Below are 24278 nucleotides of genomic sequence, written 5' to 3'. Positions count from 1 at the left end.
ATCACCTGGTGATAAATTTCAATCTATCACTCATGTGTCTGTGGTGGTGTCCTTTTAAACAGATCCCTATGCTGCTATTTTATAAGTCTTTAGCACACACAATTATGTACAATGATTAGTAACTGGCAATAAATTACTGTGGTACTGGTTTATGTATTTACTATGTTGTGCTCATCATTATTCTAGAGTGTGTTCTTAATTAATTAAAAATAAAGTCGAGGCTGGAGCATTGGCTTAGTGGTATAAAACTCTTCCTCCAGAGGACCCAAATTCAGTTCTTGGCACTCAAGTTGAGTATCTCACAACCACCTGTGACTCCACCTCCAGGAGGTCTGATGTCCTCTTCTGGCCTCTGTGGACACACACACACACACACACACACACACACACACACACACACACACACACCTCAAATAAAAGTGAATTTTCTTTAAAAAAAAAAGTTGTTTCATGCATCTTTAGTTTACCACAGGGAATGATTAATGTGGATTATGAATTTGATTGGTTGATGGTTGCCTAGGAGTTTAGTGGAATACTTTTCTGGCTGTGCCCCTGAAGGTATTCTAGAGTTTAGTGTGAGCTGTTCCTCTGATGCCCATCAGGATAGTCTAGAAGCTTTGTAACAGTAAGGAAAGATAAATCTTTCATAAGAGTTTTAAATCCCCCCCACCTCTCTCTGTGTGTGTGTGTGTGTAAATCAGAGGACAACTTAAAGGAGCTGGTTCTTTCCTATTATGTGGGCGACTGAACTCAGATGCTCAGGCCTGGCTGCAAACACCTTTGCTCCCTGACCCATCTTACCAGCCCACTTAAAGATGCTTTGTTGGGTGTTTTGTCATAGAGATGAGAAAGTTTGACTAATGGCATCACGCCTCTTGATTGTTAAAGTCTGAGGTGAGTAATTGTCTTATACTGTCTGGTATTAAAATAATCTAGGACAGTCACACCATGATGGAACTCCCTAAGAATGCCTTTCTCAGAAGGTAGCCAGTTCCTGATGCATGACTGTAGAAAGGCCCTCAGAGTGAACAAAATTTGCCCATGACAATCGCCATAGCAACAAGTACCCTTGCAGCCTCTAGCCTGACACCAAGTGTTGTCAGTTAACTGCTGATCCAAAAACCTTAGTTTATATCAGAGCACTACTTTTTAGAAGGCATTTAAATAGAGTTTGAGAAGAATTTTATACAGAGTTATAACGTTTCACCATGGTGATTTGTAAATATCTAAGCTTGGTTTATGATCATTGTCCTTGATCTACCCCATAATTGCCATCAATATCTTAATGATGTAATACATGGCACACGGGTTGCTCTGTGGGTTATGTATTTAAGATGCAAAACCATTTAGACTAAATGGTATTGTATGATGAATTGCCATAGGTAAAGGTTTAAAAGGTGAATGGCTATGTCAAGACCTGAGTGCTAGTTTGTGATGAGTTTCTCTGTGGTTCTTATATAGCATGAAAACATTGCTGCAGCTTTTGTATCATCTACACCAAAAATGAAAAAAAAATTATGCTTTTTTCAGGTAATGAGTCTCCATAGTCTGTTGTTCTGTAGGGCCATCTGCAAATTCCACTTGAACACCATCACCATTCATTGTATAGTAGTTTAAAATGTTCCTACAACAGTTGGTCACAGCTTTAATGAACCAGGCTAGTGAAGAATCTTCCTTTCAGTTACACACTATGCAGGACACTTCACTCATTTATACAACCTACAGTTTCTGCTGCCAAACTTGCCCACAGGGAAGTGATGAGAGGGGAATGGCTGCCTCCATATTTAACAAGAGTCTGTGTTAATGTACAGCCACTGCAGGGTTGATCTTCTAAACCTTGGAGTCTTTTCCATGTATGTGTGTGATCATAAAACAATGTAGAGTTGGATGATGAGTGATGAGCATGATTTAGTGGAAAGCAAGCATTTTGGTAAGGTTGGGAGCTCATGAGGCAAGAGACTCTTACTGGTTTCTCCTATAGCCATCATTCATAATTGTCCAGTGCCTACATTTGATTGGATAGAAAGTGAGTTCTCTTGTTGGAGTTCATGAAAATCTGAGAGCACGTCCTGATTTGCATCCACCAAAGCAAGAAGAGCCTCCCCATGGTTGTGAACTTTCTGCAGGAGAATTAGGTAGCCACACAGAGACACCCTTCCTTCCTGTGCTTGAAAAATGAGCACATGGATAAATTCCAGTATCCTTGGTTGGGAAATCTCCATAGCAACACATTGCTGCTCTGACCGCTCTAGGTCCAAAACTTCTAACCCAGACTGCTTGGCAGCATCACAAAGAAGGAAGATATGTTTGCTACAATTTTTTTTTAAAAAAGGTATTACCCTTTTTTTCTTTTCTGAATGTTTACCACCTACTCACCCCATCTCAAATCACAAGCATGCTTACCCACACAGCATGGACCATATCCCTGGAGGAGAAACATCATCCAGGCCTCTGTCTCCCGGGGCATATTTTTCTCCCCAAAGTCTTTGTCTGATAAGAGAAGAGAATCAAGAGTTATAATCTGCAAAACACTACTGTAGTCCTCTCAATAGCAAAACCATAAGTAATGTCTTTCCAAAATCATGGCCTTGGATTTGATGAAAAAGAAGACTCCATTTCTGTGTGTGCACAATCAATGAATATAGGTTCATAATGCATGCTCAGACAAGCCTCCGTAGGATAACCTTGCAGAGCTGGCAGGGGCAAGAAGCTGGAGTAATTGTAAACAATATGGAAGGAATTTCAAATCTGGGATGCCCAAGGACTGAGAGAGTAAAGTCAGTTAAGTAACAAAGCTGTGCTCAGAGAAGGCAAAAGCATGGATGGCCACTCTGAAAGTCACCAGCAGATAAGAAGAACATCTAAGTCAGTGTTTCTCAACCTATGGGTAGAGACCCGTTGGGGATTGAATGACCCTTTCACAGGGGTCACTTAAGACCATTGGGAAACACAGATATTTACATTATGATTCATAACAGTAGCAGAATTAGTTACAAAGTAGTAACAAAATTAATTTTATGGTTGTGAGCCACCACATGGGGAACTGAATGAAAAGATCACAGCATTAAGAAGGTTGGGAACCAATGATCTAGGTTAAGGTGTTTCAGGCTTTGCATGCCTCCGAATTGTCTGGAAGATTTATTAGCCTTCCAGCTGCTGGGCCCCATCCTAGGGCTTCTGAGTAGAGAGGCCTGGGGCTTGTGGATTTGAGTTTCCAGAAAACTCCCAGATGAGGCCAGTGTGGGGGTTGTTAAGTCACTCTTAAGAGCCACTGGCTGAGAGCTGCCAATGACAGCTCTCTGTCTGCAGGCCAGTTAGGAGCTGTTGAAGAGATGGACGTGGGAGAAAGATGAATCAGTATGCTAATGCATACAGTCAGCCCCTTCAGTCAAGGTTTCACTTTCCACAGTTTTGGTGCCCCGCAGTCAACTGCAATGTGAAAATATTAGGTGGAAAAATCCCAGAAATAAACAATTCATAAATTTTAAATTGTGCTCCATTCTGAATAGCATAATGAGATCATGTGTCAGCTTTCTGCTTCCACTCCCCGCTGGAAATGAATCATGCCTTTGTCTAGCATATCCGCACTTTGCTCCTTAGTCATTCAGTGGTCTCTCCCTTATCTGATGAGCATGGTGGTTTCACAGTGTCTATGTTCCAGTAACCCCTTGTAATGCCCTCCAAGTATAAGGATAGTGAGGCTAGTAGGTTGATGTGGCACAGAAAAATTGCAAAATACTTCTGCAAGTGAGGAAGCAAAGGCTTTGATAGGCATTAATAGAAAAAGAAAAACAAGACAATCGAGGGTTTTGTAGTGTATCTTCTGGGGACACTGTGGTGTCCTTTGATGACACTGGCCTGCTTTCAGAGTTCACTGCTGTGTCATTCTCCCAACATGGTTTTCCCATCTTTCTGATGAGCATCATAGCTTCTAGAGCTATTCCTCTAGTTTACGATTGGGTTGTGTCATGATCAGACTTAATCAAGCTAAAGGGACAGCATTTGATTTTCTATAGCTTTCTATAATACCAACTTCAAGTTGAGAGCTGCTGGTTTGAAATTTAACACTGAATCAGTTGCCCAAGCAAGAGGCTGCTGTCTTCATGCCATGAAGACTGTTCCAGGCCATGTAGCAGAATGTGAGGGTGTTCAGAACCATCTCTTTATAAAGGTGCGCTGACATTCAGGGAGCTGTGGAAGGGGAGACGCTTGAAGATGCAAAAAAATGTGGATAGCCCTGCAGGCTGCCCTTTCTACCAGCTGGGTTGAAGCAGCACACTCGGGTTCTAGAATCCCCACCAGGTCAGCGCTGTACAGCTTCAAGGTTCTCCAGTGTGAAAACAACCTTGTTAAACAATATATAACATATCATCAAGCCAACCTTGTAAACCCCCCTTTAATAAATATTCAGTCTTGTGGTTCTATTTTCTAGAGAACTTTGATTAGTACAGTCATTTGGCAAACTTGCACCACAGTAGAACTTGCAACACAGTAGTGTTAACAGGAGTGAAAGAGCTGTGAGGCAAAGATGATTGGTTAGCAACAAGGCAAGCTGCTGGCCCTGGATCGGAGAAACACTAAGAGGAGCTCGTTCTGATGGAGTGAGAATTCAGTAGGGTTCTCTCTCTCTCCCTCCCCCTCTCTCTCACACACACACTGTCTTAAAGAGAGAGGGGATACAAAGATGAGATGAGAGGGGCCAGTAAAGAATCCACTGGAACCAGAGAAAGTGAAGGGGGATACTATTGGACCTCCCTTCTCCCAATTTATGATCTTGTGCTTATTATTCTCACTGTTCAATCATACTCAGATGTTGGGCAATGCAATTTTGTCCACAAAGAGCAGAGGAAGAATGGCAGGTGGAACAGGACAGACCCTAGGCCAGCACAGCTGTGCATTTATTATCTGTAACAACCGCTTAGTATAGCAATATGTTATTTATGATTTATTAAAGCTTGCCTGAGGATTCAGAAAACAAAGTCAGCCTCAAGCTATGGAGCTCAGGCAGTGGTGGTACACACCTTTATTCTCCCGAAAAGACAAAAAAAGGGAATTGTGGTGATATATTATTTATGATTTATTAAAGCTTGCCTGAGGATTCAGAAAACAAAGTCAGCCTCAAGCTATAGAGATCAGGCAGTGATGATACACACCTTTAATCCCAGGATTTAGGATTAAGAGTTAGACAGATCTCTGTTAGTTCAAGGCCACCATGGACTACACAAGAGGGAAGAGTAACAGAGCTCAGGCTTTGACCCCAGCTTCACAAGAGGGGATTTATTGTAGGGATTGGCACATTTGATTATTGATGCACTAGGATTGGCACATTTGATTATTGATGCACTAGGGGTAACCAAGAATTCCCTCAAGCTTCAAGTTAGAGTCAGGAAAGCTGTTTGTAATTCAATCTAAGTCCAAAGATCTAAGAATCAGGGAGTTGATAGTGTAACTACCAGAATGAGGTCAAGGCCTGAAAACCATGGGCACCACTGTTCAACAGCAGGAGATGGATGTTCAAGTCCACAGAGGCCACAGTTATTCTTTTATGGCTTCGCTAGACCCCTGCCTCCAAGTTTGGACGATGCCTAGCCACACTGGTGAAATTAATATTCATCATTCAGTCCACTGATTCCAGAAATACCCACACATTCAGACCTAGAAATAACAAACTATCTGGTGTTCCTCAGCTCAGTCAAGATGACACAGAAAATGTACCATCCATCCATACTATCCCTTCACACTCTCCCTTGCTGTTCCTTCTTCATCCTCTTCCTCTCCTCCATGCCCATCACTCTCCCCCTCCCCTGCAGGGGTATATACCACCAACAGATTTCCAGATCCTTAGCTTTGACAAATGACTTTTACACACACAGACTACTTAAAATATCACATCTTATTCACTCAGCTCTCTGATGTATCCAGTGAATGTTAGTAACTATGCTTTGTTGGACAATGACAGACCCAGAGTGGGTTGTTAGTTTGCTCAAGTTCACCCAGGAGATGTAGAATTCCAAACTAAAGCTCTAGAGTCATTGCCCTGGGAGCAGTTTGTTCCCTTTGTGGTCCTTTGTGACTATGCAAAGATCATCTCTTGAGAAAGCCTCCTCCAAGCTTTGCTGAAATGACTGAGGTGCTGACACAATGTACTTTAATTGGGAAGCATGCCATCTTTTGCCTGACAAAGGGAGTGACTTTCCAGGTCAGAAATGGAGAAAGTGTCTGAAGAAGTACCAGAAGAAGAAAGTTTTTTTTTCTTTAGATAACCTAAGTTCAAGTGAAGACATGACACAGCTGTATATGACATTTACTACAAGTTGTGAAAAATCTCTTTCTTGTTTCATTATTATATGTAGTATTTGTCAATTTTTTGGTTGTAATATTTTCTCTAAGGCCTATTTCCAGCTATCAACAGGAAGTCTCTGATCTTAGAATTGGAAAGGGATGTGTGTAATTAGCACTTGTGAGCTAGTTAGAGCAAGCTTTAGCTTGCATCTGCCATGACTTCATTCCCTCTGCCCCCAGGAACATCCTCATCTCCAGGTAAGGTCTGTCAACTCCTGCTGACCATGAATTTATCTCCACAACTGGTCATGTGAAATTATCATCAAGCAAAGCAATCCGATGTCCTGGTGGATGAAGTAGATTTGATATTTTCTTTTAAAGTTATATGTGACATTTTTTTTTTTTTAAATTCAGATAGTAAGAGCATACTTCTACCAGAATACAAGTCCCTGCTTTCATACTACCAGCTCCATACCCTAGGGAATTTCAGACTTTTTCTTTGACTTATTTCCCCCATCTAACTGATAGAAATCCTAGCAATGCAGATGTCATTGGTGGCGCACTGTCAAATTTCTGGTTTTGTAACAAAATACCTGAGATAATAGCTTACGGCAACTTAAAGAGAGGGAGCAATTATTTTGGCTCACAGTTTTCAAGGTTTGAGTCCATGATAGGTTGGCCTTGTTGCCTTTGGGCCTGTAGTGAGGAGGCACATAATGCACAGAATATAAACTGCTCATGTCACAGTGATCAGGAAGCCAGAAAGACAGAAAGAGGGGGATCGGCATCACCTAGCTTCCTCCCATGAGGCTCCTAGTCTTAAAGGTTCTACCTTTCCCCAGTAGCACCATAAGCTGCCACCAAGCCCTTAACTCATGGGCACTTGGGGGACATTCTAGATCTGTTATGGTTTGAACACAGAGTATGCCCATAGGCTCGTGGTTTGAATGATTTGGAAAGGTTGGAACATTTAGGAGATGAGAGCCTGGCTAAGACCTAGAAGTAGGTCTCTAGGCTTGTGAAGGTTGTACCCAGACCCTGGGTCCTGTATTCACTCACTCTACTTCCCTGTCCTCCATGATATAAACAGCTATCCCCTGCCACAGCCACCATTGGCTGACTGAGCTGCTCAGCCCTGTCCTGATGGACTGGAACCCCTAAAACTGTGAGCTAAAAGAAGTCTTCCCTCCCTTCAGTTGTTTCTGTAGAGTATTTTGGTTACAATAGTGAAAAACAAAACAAGCTACTCAAAAAGCCAAACTGTAGCAGTTGGTTATTGAATTGAACACAAATGAGCATATGTGAATGATAACTATTGGGATCACTACTGTATTGCTTGTCAGAGTACACCTGCTCACAGACAGTAAGGGACTGGAGTGGGTAGCTTCCACTTAGGGCTATTCTCAAACACTGAGAGAGGCAGCTGTGCACCTGTGGAACTGTAGACTAATTTCAGCCAAAAGAGTAGTAAGGGAATTTAGTTCAATCTTGCACTCCATAGGGGAATCTCTTCCAATGCAGTGCTTTATGCCTGAATACCTCCAGTAAGGAGTCTTACTGCTTCTTAAGGTTGATTTTCCCATATCCAGCTCTGTAATTTGTAGGCCCTTCCCTTCTGAAATAAATCCAACTTCCGTTACTGGTCCTGCTGTGATACCCAGGGAAAACAGATCTCTCCTTTGCCTGCAGAGAAATTAGTTGGCATTTTGGACACATTAGCAACAACAACCAACTCTGCAGAAAAACTCTTTTCATGAATTACGATACGAATCTCAGCACTCTAAACTGCCAACGGTCATGCCCAACTGGTATGTATCTTAGTACCACCCACTCTGCCCACCAATGGATACAGCACAGGAAAGGCCCAAGAGCCCAGCTCAGCTCTCAAGGCACTCTTGGGAGGGAGAGTGTATCTTCATCTACCAGGATTGTGCACAATGAGGAAGAAGTAGGTTTCAAAAAACAAAAACACAAACAACCGAACCCCAGCACGTAGTATGATATTGCGATGGTAATGACTTCCATGACAACTCTGCAGATATCTGGAATTATTAGCTACTACCCTTGCCCATGAAGTGTATTTTTTTCCATAGCATAAATATTCCTCCTTGTGCTATGATGTCTCAAAGTGCCGTGACCCTTAACTTTGGTGGAAATTGGAAAGAGCATTTGTGAAGAGTTTGGCTCAAACTGAGTTCAGGTCTTTGGTTCTCCTGCCCATGATATGTGACCTGGATCAAGTCATGTAGCTCCTCAGAGTGTTTTCCCAGTTGTGAAGTTGGATAATAATAATTTTTACTTCATAGAACTGTTGGGAAAGTGAAATGAATGTTAGACTAGTGTTTGATTCCCATTAAGCAGTATTCATTTATTCATTTTTTGTTGATGATATTGTTCTAATATGGCTCACATGATATCTATACATGTTTGTTACATGATGATGTACACACACAAGCACGCACCTTTTACTTGGCTGCTTCCCACTTCTTATCTTAAGAATAAAGTTACTTCTTACATTTCTTCCTTCATTTCCTGTGGTACGTAGATGAGAAATGTCCCACATAAGTGCAATCATTTGAAAAATTGGTTCCCAGTTGGTGGCACTGTCTAAACAGCCTTACAAGAGGAAATACATCACTATAGGTGGGCTTCGAGAGTTTATAACTTTAACCTACTTCTGGTTTTCTCTCTGGAACTTGTACATACATTTGAGGACATGATGAGCCAGATTCCTGCTCCTGTCCCCATACCTAACATTTGTAGCCATGCTTCCTTGACTTAATAGATTCTTACTCCTCTCGAACTATAAGTCAAAGTAACCCCCTTCTTCCATATGTTGCCATGGTCTTGGTGTTTTACCACAGCAACAGAAAACTAATGCGTTTCTATTTCGGATTTTTAAAACAGGCATGATGTTCAATAAACACTTAACGGATTAAAGACTAAACAAATGAATGAATGAATGAATGAATGAATGAATGGACCCTGTTTCTCAGCATTTTACTAGTATCCATCATGCAATGTTAGATTTTCTAAAACAAAATCTTCCCCATGATGGAACCACAAAATGTCTGTTTGGGGTATCCTGAAACCCCCCTTTCTGTGGGGGTTTGTCTTCTCAGCACATGGAGGAGGGCAAAACTGTGCACCAGAAAGAGTGCCTGGTTGCCTTTGTTAAAAGGAGCCCCCAGGGGGCATTGCAGATGGAGATGTGTCTTGCCTATCCAGAAAGTCAAAGCTCAAGCTTCCAGAAACTGGGAACTGCTGCCAGTAACTCTTCCTGAAACTGGAGTTTGAGGCCAGCAACATTTGTTCAACTTGCATTTCCTGCCTGCCCTCCCAGGGAGATGCCCCTGACAATCACTTCAGGGCTCCTCCTCATTGCATTTCCAGAATTTGCTCTTCAATCAATTCTTCCTGAAGTCTACAAGCAAGTCCAATGTATGACCTGACTAGGGGCAGAATTCTTTTTTTTTTTTTTTTTGTGCCTTCAACATGGCAGCCCTTGGTCAACTGATGAAAAAAAAAAAATAGTAGCAATATTTTTGCCTGCAGTGTCCATTCAGCACAATTCAATGAACAGACTGCACACTGACCATGTCCCTTTCATGGGACTTAAGGGTGACAGAGGTACAAAGTGGATCCCTTTCATGTGGCAGAGGTTGATCCGGGGTCCCGCTGAGACCTGCTCAGTCTGCAATAGAAACCCAGCTCCTTGGCCTGAATTTTCTCTGGCCACCTGCTCCTCCCACCCTGGCAGCATGCTAAACTGTCACTGAGATGGAGTGTCATCAAATAGTGTCTGCCACCTACTTAATTTAACAAGCTCCTGCCTTCACTGCAGGTTTTATTTTGTCTGAGTTTGGGGGCTGTGCTGCAGATGGCTTCACCATGAGTGACTGTTCATGCCAGCTGTTGGCCTCCGGGAGACTTAACTGAGACCCAATCTGAGAGCTGTGACCCAGCTTCAGTGCTCTTCAGAACCTCTGAAATCTGCCAGTGTCATCTGTGCATCTGTCCTCAGGCTTCCCTAAATATGGGCCAGCCAGCCACTGGCAGCCTCAGGCACTCATAATCACAGGGACAAGCTAAGGACTTGGCTGGTGCCTCTCAAGCTTTGAGACCACCATCTTACCCTTTTTCCCTGCCACATTCTGTCCTCCATCACCTCTTCTGATTGCCAATTTCCTTCAGCGACCTCAAACTTCCCCTCATCTTCAGTTACTGTGAAGTGCCATTCTTTGGTGGTCCCCTCCTGCATCCTCTCTTGAGGTTCTCAACCTGGGTGTCCGTGGCCCCTCTTTAACTAGTTACAACAAGAAATCACAGACATCCCACAGCCAGTAGACTCCCACAGGGGCTCTTCTATTCCAAGCTGTCCAAGCTTTCTATATCTGAGACAATATATACTTACCTTACTCTCTCCTTACTCTCTCCTCCTAGGCTCTCACGCTGCCATCTGACAGCTGCCACCAACTCCTACTGAACTGACCCAATGTTTCTGCCCTTCTCACCCTAGCTGCCATTGCCTTATGGCAATGTTCCTTTTTCACTTACAAGAGTACAGTAATACTCTACGACAATCCTGTTTAGTCTTAGCACCCATGTCCCTTACTTTTCATACTACTGTGACCAATACCTGACAAAAACAACTTATGGGAGAAAAGGTTTCTTCTGCACCATGGTTGAGAGTTAGAGCGCATACTGCTGGGAAAGGCATGGCAGAATTCATGGCAGCGGGAGTGTATCGCTACGACCAAACAGCAGAGGACAATGTAGTTCACCTGGTTTTCTCCTTTCCCTCTTATTTAGTCTGGGCCCTCTGGCACCCATGTGTGGTGATATATACTTTATGATCTGATAAAGCTTGCCTGAAGATCAGAATGCAAAGCTAGCCGCAGCCATAGTGGCCAGGCAGTGCTGGCACGCACCTTTAATCCAAGTAGCCACACTAGTTAGCCATAGAAATTGGGACATGGTGGTGCATGCCTTTCATCCCAGCCCTAGAGAGGAATATAAGACAGGAGCTCAGGGTCTCATTTGGGTATCAGCATTCAGTCTTTGGCATGCAATCTCCAGTCTCAGTGAGGACAGGATCGTCATTTCAGCCTTGGTAGTGGCTGGCTGCTTTGCTTTTCTGATCTTCAGCTTGAACCCAAATATCTGTGTCTGGGTTTTTATTATTTGTGCTACACCCATGCTAAGGGTGAGCCTTCCTCTAAGGCACAACCAGAAGAGTGTCCTCTAGGTGGCTCAAGACTCAGTAACGTTGACCATGAAGATTAACCATTCCAGGACTCTTGCTCCAACTCACTCCCCAGTACATGCCCAGAGAAAGTGTAAAGCAAGGTCTAAACCAGTGTGCACTGCTAAGAAGCCCCCAGTGGACTCCATTATTTGTAATGGCAACTAGCACAATCAGCTCTTATCTCTGGCAAGGTTCCAGGTCCACTTTGATGTAATCTGCCTATGGTGGCTTATTTATCCTCCAAGCAACCCAAAGGGAAAATTCTACTAGTGACCTACTTGACAGATGAGTAAATGAAGCCCAGAGGCTGAAGTCTGGCTTCCCTGGTCCCTTGGGTCAGAAACAGTTCTAAGTACAGACGTCTGGGGCCTGGCATGGGGGTGCCCTGCACACGGGACTGGAAAGTAGGAATGCCTCCTAGGAGGGATTTCTGACCAGCAGGAGAGCTGGTGTGAGAAGGCAGTAGATGCTACTCCTGGCGCCTCCACTCAGAAGGGCTTCAGAGGGGCACAGGGATGATGAGTTTGAGACAAAGGTCAGCACTATTCTCCAGTATTGTCAGTCCCTTTGTCCCTTCCCGTCAGCCACACTTCCGGGCCTCATGGTCTCAGGGGGAGAAGTGAGACAGAACATAAAGCAAAACGTAGCCAATGACTTCCTGACTTTGAATTCAAAAGTGGAAAATCCCTTGCATCCAACAAGGACAGACAGGAAAAGGGAGGGACTGGAGGACAGTGGAGCTTCTCCCGGAGTTCAGGGAGGCTAAAGAGACAGTGGGGAACACAGTGTCTGTGAAGATGGCAGGGAACGGGAGTGATGCCTGAGGGATGAAGGGCTTCGACAAACAGTTGGATGGTTCTGGAAGTGGAGCTGAGTTCAGGATCTACCATGCCTAGCTTCCTATGGGTCAGTACTTTCATCACTCCAAGCAAAGGGCCTTATGGGGACCGGGTAGGAGTTCCGTGGGGACCAGCCAGGGTTGCACCAGACGGTGGCTGAGTTGTTGCCTCTTTCACATAGACATGATGTTCCTCGTCCCCTGGTGTCCCTGTAACTGAAGCTTAGCATCCTGTTGGAAGGCTTCTTTTTCCTCCAGGAAAAAACTTGCCTCCATCTCACTTAACCCTTTATCAAGTCTTAAGAATTTCATAAGGGAATTCCCAAGGGAAGATGTGTCCCCACCAAAGTTGAAGGACTGCAAGGTACTTGATCCATCCATCAGAGGAGTAGAAGTTGACCTGAAGACCAGAATTTGTGATGAAGATACATTCCCTATATATATGAAATTATAAAGAAAAAAGAAAAAAAATCAAACATGTTTTTAAAACCATTCTTTATGAAGCACAAGACAATTTTTTTTAATTTGAAAAATTAACATTTAATTTTTAAAAGGGGTCCACAGCCAGAAAGTGTAGACCTGTAGTATCAATATGTGCTAGTTAATAACAAAGTTTCCTTATTTTTGTGGAATAAAGAAATATTTCAGATTACTTAGTAGGTGTCACTGTGGTGGTTTGACCCCTATAGGCTCATATGTTTGAGTGCTTAGCTACTGTTCCATTGCCTGTCTTCCTGCCTGCATGTATGCACACATGCATGCTGTCATCCTCCCTGTTATGGTGGTCATGAACTCACCCTCTGAAACTTTAAACAAGCCCCGATTAAATGCTTTCTTCTAAAAGTTGCCTTAGTCATGGTGTTTTACAGCAACAGCGATAGTCACTAAATGACTTTTTTTTTTTTTTTTTTAATGTGGCTAAGAAACATTGTAAGGTTGACTATGTATTTCTTAAAGATTTGAAACATACACAGTATAAGTAACTTCATAGCTGGGTCTGTTGGTGGTACTGAAATCTGGGTCATATGCTGTATCCCAAGTCAGGTTTGGCTATTCATCCTCAAGAAGGCAAATTAAATATCCACATTAATAGTTTCAAAGGCAGAAGAAGGACATTTATTTGGTGTAGGCACATTGGGAAGGATTAAGAGGTTCAGTGATACCCCAGACTCCAGTCCAGTAAGTAGGCCGTGGGGACTGAGGTATAGCCTTGCCCCCTCTGGCCCAGCATTGTCCGGGCTGCAGTCTCATCCCTGAAAGAGTATAACAAGTTGTTAGAACTTTGTTTCCTAAGAGACAAGTTTCTCCTCTGTCTGGCACCAGGCTTCAGCCCTTTCCTTCTCCCAATGTGAGATTCTGTGGGGGAGGGGGACAGGTTGTTCAGTTTTGGGGGTGGGTCTGTCATTTAATTTCAGTAGTCTGGTAGTCAAATTGAGAGATACAAGTCTCTCTTTAGAATACAGTCATTTCTGAGAGGCCAGTTTGGGGTGCATGCCTGTAATTCCAGCAGCTGGGGACCAATACAAACAGGTTGGCTTCAAACTCTGTTCTATAGCTGCAGATGCCCTGGAACTCCTGACCTGTCTGTATTGGGAGTTCGAGGGCATCTGCAGCTATAGAACAGAGTTTGAAGCCAAGTTGGGCTCCAGGAGGCCTTGTCTCAAACAAAACAAAAAGCATTTTTTTAAAAAGAGGAAGTAAATTCCTTTTGATACTAAAAATAGCCTAAAGAAATATTGGCATCATACATACAATAAAACTTGGCTAGAATCTGTGTAAGACAGAAGCACAAAGTACATGATGAGGGCTCTTGAGAGTGACTGTGTGCCTGTGGTTGTTTCAGTTAAATGTGTACTGAGCACATCCTATTTCACAAGGAAGACCTCTTTGCTTGCAGAACTGATAGTGTGTTTGCAACACCAGTCTTCAATAGCAAAGCCCTCTGAAACTCAGTGACACAAAGCTCCACACTGCAGGGAGAACTTGGGTGGACCCAGCAGGACAGCTGATCTCTGCTCCATGGCATTTGGAGCCACCATCAGTCACCCTTCGAATTTAAAGAGAGCCTCCTCTCAGCCCTCTAGCTGAGGACACCTGTGGGGCATCCCAAGAGTTCATGAATAGAATCCACAGCCTCTCCTTTGCCTTTATTCCAATATACACTCTGGCTCATTGTGAATCTTAAACTGTAGAGCCCAGGCTGATCATGAAACTGTTGACTATATGAGGACCACCTCCTCAGTGGGGAGCACCTTTACCAACAGTTATTGCTAACACAGGTGTTTAGTTTCCTATACTTCAGTCTATTTCCAATGAGAGAGGGCCCACCCAGTCTCCGAGCTGGAAGGCCTGGTGTTAGCATTCTTCATGGAAAGCAGAAGTCTATCTTTGGGAAGACCCAGATGGGTATTAAGCATAGACTTTCAGACACATCCACAGATGCTTTCCCTTGCTACATGCTTTAATAGCTTCTAAGAGAATTCTCAGGACACTTCCATGGGTTTTACAACTATAAACTTACTGCTTGCATGAATTCTTAACATGCACTCTATGGAGATCCAAGCAGCTACAAGATTGCTTAAGTGCACTCGCTCACATTAGATGCCTTTCTGACCATCTGCCTTGTGTGTGAGCAAAAGGAAAAATAATCTGGATTCTACAATTCCCAAATTAACTACTTACAAGAATGTAGTCAGAATTCAGTGTCAAGCTCTGCCCATTCTGAGTCAGGAACTAAAGCAGGTCATTGACCATAATGAGAAATACTGAGATTTGCATTGGGGAACAGAAGTGGGATGTGACAATGGAGGGGTGGAATCAGGCTGAGGACTTGCACTAAGAGACCTGGGCAGACATTAGAAATAACACCTTCCCCATCTTCTCTGACAGACAGTGAGCAGAACACTGCTGTGGCTCATTAGTTACTCATTACCCAAAAGCCCTAGTGTTCGTCCTATTGGAATGTCCACTAGGATGCTTGTCATGGAGACCTGCTGGTTTCTAACCTCCCTGTCACCATATAAGTTACATTCTGCTCTAACCATAATTATTGACAGAAACAATGAAAGGGAAGAGAGATTTATTTAGATTCATAGTACGGAAGGTTTCAGTCAATTGTGCCAGAGAAGGCATGTTGGAGCAGCTCTGTTTGTTCGTGGTAGCAGGAAAGTGTGGTAAAGGTTCACACCACAGCAGATCATGAAGCAGAGCATGGGAACCAGGGCAAAAACTACAACCTTCAAAGGCCTTCTCTATTCCTGGCATATAGTCCCACCTCCTAAGGGGTCCTCAGCCTCTCCAAATAGTGCCAACATCTGGAGATAAAACCTTCATACATGAGTTCCTGTGATATTTCAGATTCAATAATAATAATAATAATAATAATAATAATAATAATAATAATAATAATCAACAATAGTAATCACCAAGTATCTGAGCTAAAGGACACTGGGTAAAGACTCACTTATTTGATAACTGAGCTAAGTCACATTCATTTGGCTACCAGTGTCTGGGAACTTCCTGGGAAAGTGGACATGAGTCCAGTATTTGGACAGTGACCAATCATGAAATGGACTAAGAAGACTCATCTCATCTATCTGCATTGCTGGGTTTCTAAAATATATGAGTGGTGATGAGCCCAAGGAGATGAGCAGGAATCACAATCATCAAGAAGGTTCCCTACCTTCTGACAAGATCCAGTGTGTTCAGGGTGTTCAGTATGGCTGTAGATAGGGTAGCTTGCTTCTCCATCAGGGGGATCCATGTCCCTCTATTCCGATTTGGACTCTTTGATATTTTCAAAACCATTCATGTATGCCCTCTCACTTGATCCTCAAAGAGACAATCCCATGACACACAAGGAAACAGAGGTCAGAGAACATATGAGGACTGCACACACTCCAGTTTTATTTTGCTTTTTCTGGTAATGGAGATGGACCCAGACAGAGCCTTGTGCATTCTAGAAAAAGACTCTTCTACTGAGCTATAACCCTAGACCATGGAAGGAGCTCATGTTGGCCTCAAAATGGTGATTCTCCTGTCACCACACCATGCTTAAGAGACATCTTGGTAGAACACCCCTGCTTTGGTTCAGTGCTGCAAACTCAGGTCTGATGACTCCAAATCCCATTTTGCAGCAAAGCTGACACAGACTTCAGAGAACAGGTTTTTTTTGTTTTTTTTTTTTTGTGTGTGTGTGTGTGTGTGTGTGTACTTGTGTGGCATGCCATTTGTTCTTATACAGCCCTCTTCCCTCTTCTAGTCACTATGAATTTGTCTACCAGGCTCAGGAGAAAGCAGGCTTAGCATTGACCAAACCCGCCATCAGAGAGTGCAGCTGAGCTTGGGCCAAACTTGCTCTGAGGCCAATCTTCTCTTCTTCTGTGGATCTCATTCTTTTACGTCAAATAAGGGAAAGCAAAGCTATGTGATGTTGGCATCACATCACCAAGTCAGTAAAGAGCTGTGCTGGAAGCTGACCCCTCCCTGTGGTTGAGGCTGGGATATGGCTTCATCCCAGAAAGCTGAAATCAAACAAGACCCTAAAAAGGAGCCCAGCTGCTAAATTCTGAGCAAATTTTGGGAGAACAAAGTATTGAAGGAAGCTTTGGGACTTTAACTGCCCCAAACAATAGTATCAAAGTCTACTGTGGCCAGAGGTAAACCCAGGTTGGATCTGTGTAGAGACATGGCTCATCATCATTTCCCACTAGCTTGTCTGAGCAGCCCCACGATCTCTCTCCAAGCCTGTGGTCTCCAAGAACTATGCTTGACTGACTGTACCAGATCCTACTATCCATTTCCTGGCTCACTGTCAGCAGGTAACTCAGCAGTGACCGGTGAAATGAATAAAGGCGCAATACCATAACAACAGCTACCTGAATTGTGAGCAAACAGTGCCACCTAAGATGGCCTGTCACTGAGAAACAAAGCCCAAATGGGCTATGATTGAGATGAGGAAGCTATTTCCAGATTCCACTGGAGGTCCTTTAAGCAAAAGGAGCCACAGATGGAGGAGGCAGTTGTGGCAGATGGTGTCCTTCTGGGGGGGGGGGGGAGCAAGAGAGAACCTGACGTCATGGAGGAGTGGGGGCTGGGCACCTCGTGATGACTCTGTCCTGTTCTAGGCCACCTGGCAGGGAGCTGAAGGAGGAACCTACACTGGAAAACTTGGAATTGTTTGAGCTCCTGAAGACATGGGGCAATCCTAAGCCTAGTAGAAAAAAATTTGGCTAGTTGATGCTGTAAGTAGAGTTCTAGGGGCTTCTCTCTGTTCTTACTAATTTTATCTTAGCTAATTAGTACCCTGGAGGAAGATAAAGAAAAAAAAAAAACATTGGAGCGCTGAGCCTCTCAGGGGACAGAAGGCAGTTATGATGCATTGGTCATTCTACTGTACAGACAGCAGGACCCAAGGAAGAGCATTATTAGGAACACACTCAGGAGTACCAGGCTGTGCACTGAACAATTTTGGGGGCACCATTAGTTCCTAATCTCTTCTTAGATGTGTGCTGTGGAAAGCATGCTAAATGGCATGCAGAACTCAGGCTGAGAAGCTGTATACAGTCCCACACATAAAGATCAATAGAGGGGATTGGTTGTGAATTCAGCAGATAGCTGACAACAAAACACCTTGCTTCTGCCACCTTGGTTATTTATCTCTTCAAGGTTATTTGAATTCAGAGCTATGACATCAAGCACTGTTATAATTTAGGATTTATTTATTTATTTATTGGTATGGCTCAAACCATTCTCCCCCTCATTTCTCCAGAGCCAGGGTAAATGAAGTCTGTTTCCCCTGAGGCCAGCAGGGACATCTAGTTGACTAAACCCCATCCTGAAGGACAGTTTCAGGCTGCCTGTCAATCCTGGTACAGCACTGCTGTGGTCTGCAGCCCTCTCCATGGTGGCAACCATTACCGTCCCTTGCTCTGTTGGCCCCATAAGTGGGTGAACTCAGAAGATTTATGTGATGCATGGGAGATGGGGGGTGATATCTCTGAGGACTGTTGGGAAACCAGCATCTATGGTTCCTCAAGTTCCCAACTCCAACAGATTTCCCATCCAGCTATCCATACCATAGGCCAAAACTAGTTCAAGAAGTTATGGGCACATCTCTGGGAACACAGTCTTTGACTGCCATGTGGGTCTGCAATGCAGGGCTACAGGATGCATGTGATGAGCAAACCCATACCAAATCTGCTCAAGCTTGAGACATGCAGCAATGCACATAGACCCATTTAACTGCAGAGATGGGTGGTGAATCACAAAAATTTTCAATCCTACCTCTCAGGGATTAAGATCTAGAGTCAGTGCTCACTGACTAGCTATTTCTTCCAGAGTAAAATACTGCCTCCTAGAGGGAGGTGTCTCAGGAAACACACACAACTACAAGTGTCAGGAGACTCCTGAAACTTATGAGATTTACAGGCCCCTCCCCAAGTTATATGAGCAATAATGAGTGCTATAGAAAGAAGCCTGCCAGATAGTTGAGTTTTCTGAAAGTCCTTCAGGGAACATGGGGATGCAGCCTTTGTGAATTGTCACTTGTGGTGGGCTGAGCTTTTTGGTGCTATAGCTACCCTTGAGTCTCTCACGCTCCATAGGTAACCTTTAATACACACCCCTGTGAGCACTCCCAGTAAACTCACTTCTTCATCAGGTTAACTCGAGTGAAATCATTCCTTTGATTTTTGTGGGTGCCTATCTGCATAGTGAGTTTTTCTTTGGCAGCCACTAGCTCACAAAAAATGACATGGAGGCTTATTATTAATTATGAAAGCCCAGCCAATAGCTTAGGCTTACACATAACTAGTTCTTATAACTTAATTTAGCTCGTATCTTTTCATTTATATTCTTTTATATGGCTTATTACCTTTACTCTGTACTCCCAATCCTGCTTTTTCTCTATCTGGCTGGTGACACTGCCTTCTTCTTCCCAACATTCTCTCTACCCCCCAAATCCTATCTAGATATTTTCCAGTTAGATTTTTATTTAAAAAATCTTAATATTGATTTAATATTTAATGTGACATATCTTCACACAGTGTAAAGGATAATTCTACAACATTTCTCCCCTTCTTTATAAATAAAAAGGAAAGGTTCTAACTCATAATAAAACTATAAAAAAGAAGAAGAATTATCAGGTAAAAATTATATTTGCACTGTCTAGTCCATTTGTATTTGGCATATTTGGAGAATATCCTCCATTATTTATTTTACCTTGATGAGTCAAAAGCTCTGTATCTAATTTACTTCTATCATTACTAAGGGAAACTAACTAAAGTTACCTAGCCTTTAACTCCATCAAACCCCCAGAAGGACATCATATTACTTGAGGAAGTACAGAGCAAACAACTTTCAAAACTATGATACAGGATAGACATCTGGCTGCCTGGACAGTTACCCCAGGGTTCCTCCACAATGTTGGAGCATGCATCTTCAGCCAACAGGCCTAGAATATCTGAAGACTTTATGAAGCTGTCATGCCCTGTCTTGGCAAAGTTTGGCAGTTTTTTTTTTTTTTTTTTTTTTTTTTGTGTGTGTGTGTGTGTGTGTGTGTGTGTGTGTGTGTGTGTGTGTGTGTGTGTGCTGTTTGTTGGCTTTGGACAGCATACTGTCAGCAGTTAAGGCTAGGGCAGTTTCTTGCCCAAATGGCTAGCTTTGCCACCATGAAATAAACTCTGTATGGAGGTTCTTCATTGCCCATCATTTCCTCTGAAGTAAATTGGTGTTGCCAAGAACAGTTGTGTCTCATTTGTCCTGAAGAAGATGCCTATCTAAAATATATCTTTGTATGACCCTGAAAACACAACTAACATAAGTTTGTCATAGTTAACTAATTATTAACCTGTATTTCTTTATTATCCTAAATAGCCTTCAAAGACTAAAACTTTACATTTTTAATGAGCTGCATAAGTACAATACCTTAAACAAGAAATAGAAATATATAATACAGTATAACAAAAATAATCTTTAAATTTGTATCAATATACAAAATTCCATACCAATGTAAAATATTGAGGTGAGTAATTGTTCAAAAGTAGACTCAACAATCTATCAATCTATCATTTTATACCATCATTTCTATATTATATTCCCCCCTTTTCTTTTTAGAATGAGATTCCTGAATCTACCCCCCTTTGTCTCGCTTTTTTGCATACCCATACCCAACAACAACTTGGAAACACTCTTCTCAAGTGATGACAAATATCCATAACCCACTGAATGACCAAAGACTACCCACCCCATCTCTTGGGAATGTGAGCATCATGTTCTGTAGACTGCCTCTTGTTATCTGGGGCAGGGGGTGGCATTCTAGGAGACCCTGAGAAAATTGAGATAATGATAAAGTTCTAGGAAAGCCAGCTGTGTCCTTTGCTGCCAGTCTCTGTGTAATGGGAAACTAGGTCTTATATGAAGTTTGGCTGGAGTAGTCTGTGATGCTGGACCATCTCAGCTAGCAGATATGAAGCTGTCCTGGATATAGAACTCTGAGGAAAATGCAACAGAGGCAGTCTTAGAGCCTGAATCACTTGAGCCACCTGTTTTCACAACATATCTGGGATGAATAGACTTTTGTTTTCATCTCCCCATGAAAATTCAGACAACATAATTTGTGCCTAAACAAGAACCCACGAGCCAAAAATGAATTGGGAAGGGGTCCTTTCTGAGAATGTCATAGTTTAATAAATGTCAGACTGCCAAGTGAGGTGGTACACACTCTTAATCCCAGCACTCAGAAGGCTGAGGCAGGCAGAACTCTGTGAGTTCATGGCCAGTCTGGACTGCATAGTGAGTTCAGACAAGCCAGATCTCAAAAATAAAAAGTAAAAGAAGAAAAAGGAATGTTAGGCTACCCAAATTATTCACTTCTGGTCTAGACATGTTGATTGGCAGTTGATCAGGATTGGCTTTGTTTCACCTTTGCATTGCAGTCCGATGATTGGTCCCTCTTACTGGAGGCAAAATCCCTGGGAGGGCTTTGAATTATTTTTGTTTTTTCAGAAAGCATCGCCTGCTGGTATGGTAAATGCTTCCTGTGGTGCCTTGTAAAAGGTGACACTATTACAATATCTGTCATATTGGTGTTGATGTGATTAGTAATGTACAAGCCTAACTGACAGCATTGCTATAACCATTTCTGTCATATAGAACCTCAATTGATGGATGCTAAATAAATTATAATGCTGTTATAAATTTATACCTTCCAACTATGGATTAAAAAATAAATCAAGGGCAGTGAGATGGCTCAGCCAGTAAAGTGCTTGCCTCCAGGCCTGATGATCTGAGTTCAATCCCTGGAATCCACACAGTGGAATGAGGGAACCAAACCCTCAAAGTTGCACTCTGACCTCCACACATTCGCTGTGAAATGGATGCACACACACACACAAACAAATGCTAATTGTTACTTTTCACTCTTTACAAAAATCATGACTTATCTAACATTTATTCATTAGTTTTGTGCCCCACAATGCATCAAGTCCTCCACACATATGTCTCATCCATTCCTCATGCCAACTTTAACCACACCTTCTAGACAAGCAGACTTGATGAATTTCGGTAATTTACCTAATATCACACCAGTAACAGATGACAGATCAGAGCCATGAGATCACAGCAACTTGTACTTTAATTATAGACAACTCTTCCTCCTAGTCTCTGTCCAAAGTTGAGAAGAGGAGAGACGGTCAGATTGATTTTTTTTTTTTACAAACTTTCTATCAGAAAAGGGGGAGGGGAGTATTTAACATTTGTCCTTCTGTTGTGTTTTTCCTGCAGTACATTTTGTTTTGCATTGTCATTAAGTATCTAAACCTTACTAGATGCCCTTCTGTGATCTGCTCTCTACTGTGTGGCTACACTGGATTCATTACTCATTTGGGTACTTAGGTGGGTTTTAGTGTGTATTATGAATTATGCTCTATGGTGGATTGTCAAACCTGCCCGCAGTGTTCTCTCTTACCCATGCATTGAGTCGTCCTTCCACTGCTCAAGCTAGTGCTAGCTATGTGTCATAGCCATCACAAAACGTGGACAGGCTAAACTGCTTCATAAGAACCAGGTGACTCGGTGGCTACTCTCTCTGCAAAAAAACACCTGGCACTGTGTAAGTTAAAGAAAAATGGTTTATTTTGACACATTCATATGGAATCTTGGCATTCTGACCTCAGGTGGCCATATGAGCTGAAGACTCTGCACTGTTTAAAGCCACAAGGAAAGAGAAAAGACAAGAGGATAGCATGGGGTAGAGAGAACTTAGGCCGAAAGGTTCTAATTCATTCCCATGGGCTCTGGCCCCAAGAAGTTGAATACACCTCATGAAGCTCCCTTCCAGCACTGCCACACTGAGGCATGAAGGTGCCAGTGAGAAGGCTATTAGGGAACACATCTGAACCATCACACAATGAACACAAGCAGAAGCACAGCCAACACTTACACACCAGGGCTAGCCCTCTTGCTATCTGAAGGAACCCAGGCTAGCCTCCTGGATAATGAGAACAAGTTGGTTCTATGGCTCCTGTCACCACTGCAAACAGAAAACTTACCAGCCACCAGACTTGGGAAGAAGACATGCTAGACCATCCAGCTACTAGCCAATCAAGCATCAGAAACAGGAAGCCCCAAAAGGGCTGGCAAGACGACTGAGCTGACATGGTAGGAATAATCACAAGGAAAATTTACATGAGGACTGAGAGGCGAAGGTGTGAGATGTGGTAGAGGAAGAGGAGGAATCAAGGGGAACTATGGAGGAAGAGGGATAATAACAGAGAGGAAAAGCTCAGACCATGGAGTCATAGACCATAGCTGAGATGGAGACACAGGATATAGAATCTACATACCTTTACTTGGTAATACTCGAAACTGGAATATTATTAATTCGTGCACTGTGCCACACTAAAATGTCACTCACAGAAGTAAAATCCCCACTTATTAGCAAGAGATTTCTTCTTTTTCTTCTCCAGAAAAATGATGAGGCTGACACCTATATGTCTGTTTGCACATCGAGATCACCAATGGCATCTAATTTATTGTCATGTGATTATTGTTCATTGTTAGTTTTGCTTTTTGTTGTTTGTGTACTTGGCCAATTTTACCCATGGACTTTCTCTGTTCTTATTCATCACAAGGCAGTGTTCTTCTGTCTCAGATGTCACTAGCATCCTCATTTGTAGTTTGCCTTTTAGTAATTTCAGAAGGCTTTAAATACTCGAGTGCAATAAAAGGCAGCCATTCCAAGTATAACCTTCCTTGAGCGCTAACAAATGTGTGTGTTTGTGCCCACACCAACACCATTTGTCACCCAGACAACCCTTTGTGCCCCTCTTTTGTCATTTCCTATCCAATCCTGACCCAAGGAAACCACCTAGCTGTCTTTTCTAGACATATTAAGAATGTCTAGTTTTTTTGATACTTAAAACTTATTTTACTTTTTTAAAAAAAGTGAAGTCAAGTACGTTTTCCTTTAACTAGTTTGTATCAAAGACTACACAGGAGGACCTGGAGAGGTGTCTCAGCACGGAAGAGAACTTGCTGGTTTTTCAGAGGGTGTGAGTTTAGTTCCTACAGCACCCAAGTTGGGCAGTTCATAACCACCTAAAACTAGCTCCAAGGACTCCAGCATCATCTTCTGGCTAGCCTCTGTATACATGTACACACATGACATACACTCACTCAAATGCACACACAGAAATAAAAACATAAGTAAATCTTTAAAAAACATAGAAGACCACATCAGAGATTACTTAAATATTTACCTGTGTTTGTGTGTATGTGTGTGAAGGAGGTCAGAAAACAACTTTTCTAGTCATCTTTTAGAGTTAACCTTTAGTTCATCTTGCATTTACTTTAATGTCTCCATGAGGGATTTATGCTATTACTATCTCCCAACTATCTAATGTTACCTTA

This window comes from Phodopus roborovskii, unplaced genomic scaffold (assembly GCF_943737965.1).
Source record: "Phodopus roborovskii unplaced genomic scaffold, PHOROB, whole genome shotgun sequence".
In the NCBI taxonomy this organism is placed as follows: Eukaryota; Metazoa; Chordata; class Mammalia; order Rodentia; family Cricetidae; genus Phodopus; species Phodopus roborovskii.
Note: the sequence above shows the minus strand (reverse complement) of the source record.